Consider the following 8,101-nt stretch of genomic DNA (forward strand, 5'->3'; position numbering starts at 1 on the left):
CATTTCTTTTAATTGATCACTTAATTGGAGAATGAGATCCATCATCTCCTCCTGCTGAGTTTGGCTTTCAAGGACCTCCTTGGTCTATGGATGCTCTGAATGAGGCAACTTCAATTGCTTCTTCAAAGCAGCAATATCCTCATTCTTTTTCTTTATCAGTTTCTCTGCAGCTTTAACATCACTAGGATTATACCCAAGCTCAATCACCTAGTGTTTCAGTGACTTGATTCTATTGTCCATGGACCGTGAGGATGCCTTTTCCAGTTTATATTGTGTGGTGATATTATCTAGTGAGCTTTGGAGTTTTTGCACAGTCATAGATTTATTTGTCATGGTGGAATAGATCATCTCACCTACCTACTTATGGAATTCGATTTGTTCAATAGGGTGAACATCCCTGGCCAAAACTTCAAATTCAGTTTTCCTGTAGTTAGTTGATGATCTTGTTTTTTGAACTGTAGGATGCATGAATGTCATTTGCATCTTCCCAGTTTTAATGTCAAAGGCTAACATTAAACTATTTTGATTGGCAGGTGTTTTCCTGAAGTACTAGGCATAAGTCTCAGCATTTAATGCCTCATTTCTCAACTTCATTTTTTTGTACTTTTCTCTAATATCTTTCTCTTTATCCATAGGCTTACTGGATGAAGAGACTTCAATGCTCAGCTGTTTCTCAATGAGTTGAGTGTTTGAAGTAGAAGGCTGGTGTGTTTCTTTTGAAGTTGTTGGGTCTTTATTCCTTCCAACCATTGTTTCAGTGTCAGTAATTTCCATTGTGTCAATGGTGTCTTCTTGTTTAGTTACAGGATTAAGCTTGGGCCTCTTCCTGTAACTGATCTCAAATTGGTCATCTGTAGTGTCCATTGCTGAGCTAGAACCTTCTTCCCTGGTTCTCTTAACATTTTTGTCTTCATTGGATGGAGTCTACAAAATAGGAGGAATATTCATCTGTTCTTTTAGGGCTGGAACCTGCAGAAAGGAACTAGTATCAATCTGCTTTTCCACATCTATTAATGTATTCTCCACATCTACTATAGTACTGTCCATATCTATCAAAGTGTTTTCCAATGATTCTGACTAGTTGGCAAATCTCTTAATGTTTGGCCTAGGATCATGTATGAAAGGACCCAATTTGACTTTGAGGCTTAGTTTATTTATGACTCCATGAGGGTCATACTGCCACATAAAAATATTCTTAAAATTCATCTATTGTAAAATCTTATTTGCCTCTGGTCCAACTTCCCTATTATTATAAATAAAGGGGCCCAATTGATTTTTCATTTTAAATTGGGTCTTCTTCCTAGCTAATAGGAAATTGACTTCATTGGAGTTTATAATCTGCCTAAAATACTCTAATGCAAATATCCTCATGGGGAGGTATTTGGGTAGTTTTTAGGGAGTTAGTTAACATCCATAATCCTGATCTCTGTGTGGTCTTGGTATAGATACCAATATCCCACTCTATTATTCTTAGCCAACTGTAAAACTCTCTTAATTTCCTCACTTATCCTGGGTTGATGGCTACTGGTTAGCATGTTTATAACAGGATGAAGAAATGAGTCAATGAATTCTTTGTAGGAAAAAACTGTGGAGTATCTTTGGATCAATGGTGTCCAATAGATGACTAATCTTGGATTGCCTTTGGTGTCTAACTTCTGAATGCTAACTAGAAATTTGTCTCACTGAAAGTACAAGAACATATGAAATAACACAAGAACATATGAAATGACACTGATGAATATTTTAAGACTCTCTCATTTGGTAGTCTGATGAACTGTTCATGGATTCTGTCTGCTATGAACTGAGCAAAATTGTAAATTGTAGCAGGAGGCTTGCCTGGGAAAAGGATATAAAGGAAAGCAATGACAACCTCATCCACATGTTCATCTGTGGTGTACCCTAGAATGCAAGAGAGCATGGTAATAATTTGTCTGCCTCTATCAGAGAAAATGGTGGCAGCATATGGAGGACTATCTGTAGGAGTATGAGACTACTCTATGATGAAAGTTTGAAAAATCTAAGCCTTCTTGGGAAGGTCTTACATCTAGAGAGGTTTGGGAAGCCATAATTTGCTTTATTGACTTGAATTATTCTTTTTATGGCTTTGGGAGTAAGGTTTAGAAGCTTTGGAATAGTGGGAGGTTAATTTCAATCTGTAAAAGAAGGGGTTTGGGTGCACAGTAGGTTTCTCTTCAGTTCAGGGAGGTTTTTTAATTAATTTAATTATTTAACCTCGGATAATTACTGTGTATAATTTAAATTCACAGGGTCATTCTGGTTCTATCAAGAATACCTGGAAATTTGACGATTTGATGCGCAGACAGGGTTCTATGGTGGCAGCGGAGGCTTCTGAGGCTTCAATTTGTCAATTTGTTGCTTCAATTGTGGGTCTGCAGCGTCTTCAGGTGGAAAAAGTTGGTAAAAATGGTTGCGCGGAGGTTCAGGGTGTCAGAATTGGTTTAACAAAGGTTTTCAGTGAAAATGAGCGAAAAGAGAAAAATGGGGCATTTTCAGCCTTTTAACCGATAACAGTTAGATTTTGGCGCGAGTATTACTAAATGAACAGTGGGTAGTTTTGGATTTATGTGGGGAGGTGGTTTTGTGTGATATCGCACCACTTTTAGATGGCTGACGGTATTTTTCGTGAGCACGTGATATAACCTGGTGTCGCCACGTAGCCAAACAACGCTCGGCCAAAGCCATGAATCTCGTGTGCTCTCGGGCCGCTAACTGTCGGACGATGAATCTGCACGATATAGTTGTGCGCCGTTAGATCTGGGGGTGGGAGATCAGAGGGATATCGTGTAGTGGAGTTGCATGGACAAAATTGGGAAAGTGGTTGGCGGGGCCCAGGGTTTAATTACAAAGAATTGTAATTAATTAACAAAATAATGATGGGATTTAAATATAAGCAGTGGGTTTAATAAAAGTGGGACCATGGGTTATATGGTGGGGTTTTCTTAACTGCACCAAGGTTTGGTGGGTTGAAATGGGTGTCGGGAAATTATAACATGGGGATTTATAAAGCGATACATTAGGAAAAACTTAGGATAAAGGTTTTTATGGGTTTTTTAAGGGGAAAATGGAAATTAATAAGGGGGGGAAGTATTACTTGTGATGGAAATGTGTTTCACAGTAGGGAAAGGGGTTTTGGGAAGGGGGGATGATTTTTTAAGGGAATGTCTAGGAATATGTGTGAAACCAAGGGAGTAAAAGGTACAAATGAAGGGAAGGGGTTTTTATAAATAATGATGGGATAGTGAGGGGAAATTAGCAAATAAGTATGTGGGGGTCTAGTGAAATGAGGGGAAATTAGTAAACCAACTTTGGTGAATATCCTTTCTTTTTCACAATTCCTCTTGCACATGAAACATAGGATTAAGCATGATGAATGTGCTTTTGACTTAGCAACCTTGTGCACTTTCAACATTTCTTCTACCTTCCCTTTATTTAGCCTAGAATTTTCTTTTAATTCAATGGGTGCATTTGAGCTTATTGACCCTTTATTTCATTTTCTTTTGATAAGCAAACTATCCAATTCTAACCTTATAACTTCCAATGGCTCAGATTAAACTAATGAGCTCATTTTGTTCTCTACCTAACTACCGATCTACGAAGATTAAACAATTTGGCTAGATATTTATTCTCTATCTATCAATATGAAATTTAAAGCATGAATGAGTCAAGATTAAACTATTTGACTATCATGGATTGTGGCATTTTTGACAAGTTGCACACAATCTTATTTTGCAAAGTAAAGTAAAAGGTAGTGGCATTTGAATTTGCACACTTTCATGATCTATTTTTATCCCTTTTTCGGGTTCATAGTTTTTACTTTTTTGATCTTTTTCTTTCTTTTTGTCCCTTGATTATTCTTTTAGGACATACCCTCTTTACGTTTTTTTAATTTTAATATGGGAAAACATTTTGCAGAAAGCAAAAGTATGTACAATATTACAAGACTTACCATAGCCAATTCAAAATTATGAATGCTATTATTATAGGAACCTAACAGTGGCTCCACTTGAGGATGACATCTCCTTGTGAGATGTCAAGAACACCGTCGACTAATGGCCTGATCCATTGGGTCGATCCCAAGCCTGCACCTACTTTGTTATATAATATCTGTGACTGAAAATCTTAACCTTTTCTGCAAACTGAAATCTAACACATGCTGTACTAAAATCTAATCTGAAATAAACTTGCTGCTGAAAAAACTGAATTTAATCAAATTGAAATCCTACCTACTTACTCTAATTAGCTGTCCAACTACTGGTTAGGTGTTACAGGGAAAAGTGTCTATTTAGAACTACTCTATCCCACTAAGGTGTGACAGCTACCTTAGAAACAAACAGAGAAAAACTACTTTTGTATTTCCTTTATGAATTATAGATAGAGAGGAATAGAAAGAACCAACCTGTGTCTTGCGCTAATCCTTTGATCCAATCCCTCTCTTCTTTGATGGTCTCCAGCTACCTGCTCCCTTGCATGCCCAGCTTCACAAAGTACCTGTAAGATCACAGAAGCAGAGCACTATACAAAGACATGGATCTATATTCATAAACAACTTAGGATCAGATTTAAGTTAACCATACAAATGTAACAAGCATCAATGATACAAAAGCATGGAGGAAAACTCAAATAGTTTTTATTGATAAACAAGAAAAGATCCAGGAGGAGTTACAACCAGTGGTTCCGACCCAGCAAAGAAGCCCCTCTTCACCTCAAACAAAGCATAAATCACCCAACAATCTGATGTTTGTCTCTAGAAACCAACAACAATTCCTTACAATATGCAAAATTCCAGCCTCTGGATCTCTGGGATGAGGGATCCATATATAGATATCTGTAAGGAGGATGAGTCAGCTTGTGATTTGATTAGTGTCTTCTCTCTGTCAGTTCTTGCTTCCACTTGGAGACTGAGGGCCTCTTACTCATCCTTGGTCGAATTCAGTGAGGCAAGTGTCACAGGAGAAGATTCTGGAAGCTTCCATTGCCTCTCCACCTCGCGGAATGACACTGCCATTTGTCATTTCTCGCCCATCGCACCCCACAGAAGGGAGTTTTGAAATGCAACGCACCCTCACAGTGTATTTAGGTGCAATGCAACGCACTTAGCCAGTGGAGCAGCTGAAATGATCCTGTTTTGACCAATTCTGAGCAGTTTCTGGTGGAGAACTTCTGGGAGAAGCTGTAATCTGTTGACCTTGTTCCTTTAGGGGTTAGAACAACACTTTTAGGGACTTAGGAGCCCTTGGTTTATGGACATTTCATGCTTGGAGTTGTAGGGCACAAAAATGTCTATAACAGTTGCCCCCTAAAGTATGAGGCCGTTAACCTTTTGGTGTCGGGTGAAATGCTTTATTATGAGGATCCGAAGTTCTTTCAATGCTGGGAGGAGACCTGTAATAAGATACAATACAATACATTATCTTCATACTGTTTTCATGATCTAGCTGAGGCGGGCATTCCCATGCTCAGCTTTATAAATTCATTTTCATGTACATAGGACAGACAATCGTCTGAGTGTAGACTGATGATTCTGATAGAGCCATCATCCTTTTGGTAGGATGATTATCTGTGCTGCAATGATGTACATTTAATGTCTTTATTTCCCTGAATATATATCGCAGCCCGGATGGATGAAACTAGATCCGGGGTCTTCAATCTCGTCCGATCTTCACTCGAAGTACAAGTCGATCCATGTGAGAAATGTTCTGAAGTCGAACATGGAAAGACATCGCTTGATTACCAGTCAATGATGTAAACTGTTAACAAGCGCGAGAGGAATCACCGATAATGATAATGACCCTCAAGGTACTGCAGTACAATTCACGTGGTGTGAATAAAGGACTTGGCGTCGAACACCACGCAAAATCTTTCGGTCGAAGGCCATTGATGTAAACCTGTCGCCGGAAGTGAGAAACTTGCCATTGAGGCATGCAAGCTTCAAAGTACTGAATGGGGTGTTCCTAGATCAACTTCTTGGATAATGAGCTGATGTCGACAAGAAGTGATCCGTCACAGGAGGGCCTTAATGAATCCCACATCAATGACACGGAACGGAGCAAATGATTTTGATGGAGGTGAAAACGATCTGATGATATAAGGTTCAGGGTGGCGGTCATGAAAGAATGGAGTATAATGTATGGTAGTGGGTGAGACACAGGTGACTTCTCTGGATGACTTCTCTTGAACATATCGGCGACACTGATGTGATGGATTGGTAGCATTAACCCCAAATGTGGATGGTATGGCGTGACCATGGTGATGTGACCGGTGAATGAAACAACCCAACCCGACTCGGACACGGAGTGGAAGTGTCATGTTCAAGAGCGACTTGCTACCAACAAAGTTTCTTTGAGTTTTCTTCCCAATTTTTCCCCAGTCATTGCTGACCAGTACCTCTTTATTTTTGTCAAGCTTGAGGAGGATAACATATGCTTGTTCTATAATTTTCCCTTCGGGCAAACCCATCGCTATGTTTTAACGAGCCTAGCGATAGTGAAACTCGTTCTCGTCTAAAGACAAGTTTGTCGCTATTAATCTTTTTAACGAGTTTAACGACAAAGATAACTCGGTCCTTTTCAATTTTAGAGAGTCTGAAAAGGAACGTAAAGGTAACTCCAAAATTCCTTTTTCGTCATCTAATCCCTTAAGTCCGAAAAAGTATAAAACAATACAGAAGGGATGAATTTTCGATAGTTTTAACGAGCCGAACAAAACAAGCGCTCGATCTTTTTGTGTAATAATCCCTCAGGTCCAAAAAGATTAAAATCTAGAGGAGGGATAGCACTTCCTGTCCCTTTAACGAGCTGGAGAGGCCAATGGCTCGGCAATCTTTTCATATTTTACGAGTCAGTTGAAAAGAGCTTAAAGGAGACTCGTCTTTTGAGGAACGAGTGATAAAACGGGTAGCAGCTGATTCCAGGTAAGGTTTGGAATTTTCCAATCACGGCAGTGTCACAAGGATGGCTAGTGAAATCACTCTTCGCAGCTGTTCCTCAAAATGGGTAAACAATCAAATGGAGGTGAATGATCGGCCAATGAAAAGTGGAGGTGACGGTGCAAACACGACCAAGGCTTTAATGGCTGAAGTACTACATTCACGATGGTTATTTACCGGGGAATAGTTCATTTTTTAACGAGCTTAAACGCGGGTGGAAACATTTGCTCATGTCTTATGTTTATTTTTTAACGAGCTTGAACTATGTGCTAAAACTGCTCGATTAGATGGTCTTGTTTTGATTTTACCATAAATAGCTTTGTCCTTTCAAAGATCGTACTGTATTTTCAACTGCTTCATCAAACTAGTCAGAAATGAACAATATATGCTTGAAAACGAGTTAGAACACTAATATTTTACTTTGAACTACGTAAAAGTAATGAAAAAGTGTTTTTACCTCTCATTTTACCATTTCATTTGAACTTGGTTTGTTGGAGCTTTGGAGGTGCTTTTCCCCCTCGATTTTCATCAGCTGATTTCGGGAGATTCTGTGGACGATTCTCGGCGCCGTCTGGACCAGGTAGGAGCTAAACCTGAGCTCTTTCATTTCATGGTTTCCATTTTGCATTTTGAGCTTGATTCCTAGCTTTTCTGAGTCCCTGGGGTTTAAAGAACTCGTTCTGCCATCAGCGCACCCTCAGTGTATCGAAAACTGCGTTGAATGTTGGCCTGTCTAAAGGCTATCTGACATTCAACGCACCTAGAACACTGCTGCAGGTGCGTTGGGCGCAAAAAGGGAATTTGATGCACAATTTTTGATGGAAATTTTGCCTGTTTCTTACCAAAATCAGGATCTAACTCCTCTCTTGTTTGTTTTTCAGAGATCTTTGGAGTAAGATGACCATTACATGGCGAGAACGTGAGCATGAAGAAGAGGACATGCTTGCCCTACATGATCCAGTTACAGTGAACGCGCTGCGGAACTGTGGCTTGCTGAAGTTCTTCCGCATTTCTAGCATGAGACAGCAGATCAACTTACTGCAGTATTTGCTCGATGCTTGGGATCCTACCAATCAGGTTTTCCAGATCAGGGGCAAATCTATCCCCTTGACTGTAGTAGACATCTATTTCTTGACTGGCTTGTCGAGGCGGGGT

This window comes from Pinus tabuliformis, chromosome 2_1, assembly GCF_031772625.1.
Source record: "Pinus tabuliformis cultivar Carrire ecotype Pingquan chromosome 2_1, CPIR1, whole genome shotgun sequence".
NCBI classification, from domain to species: Eukaryota; Viridiplantae; Streptophyta; class Pinopsida; order Pinales; family Pinaceae; genus Pinus; species Pinus tabuliformis.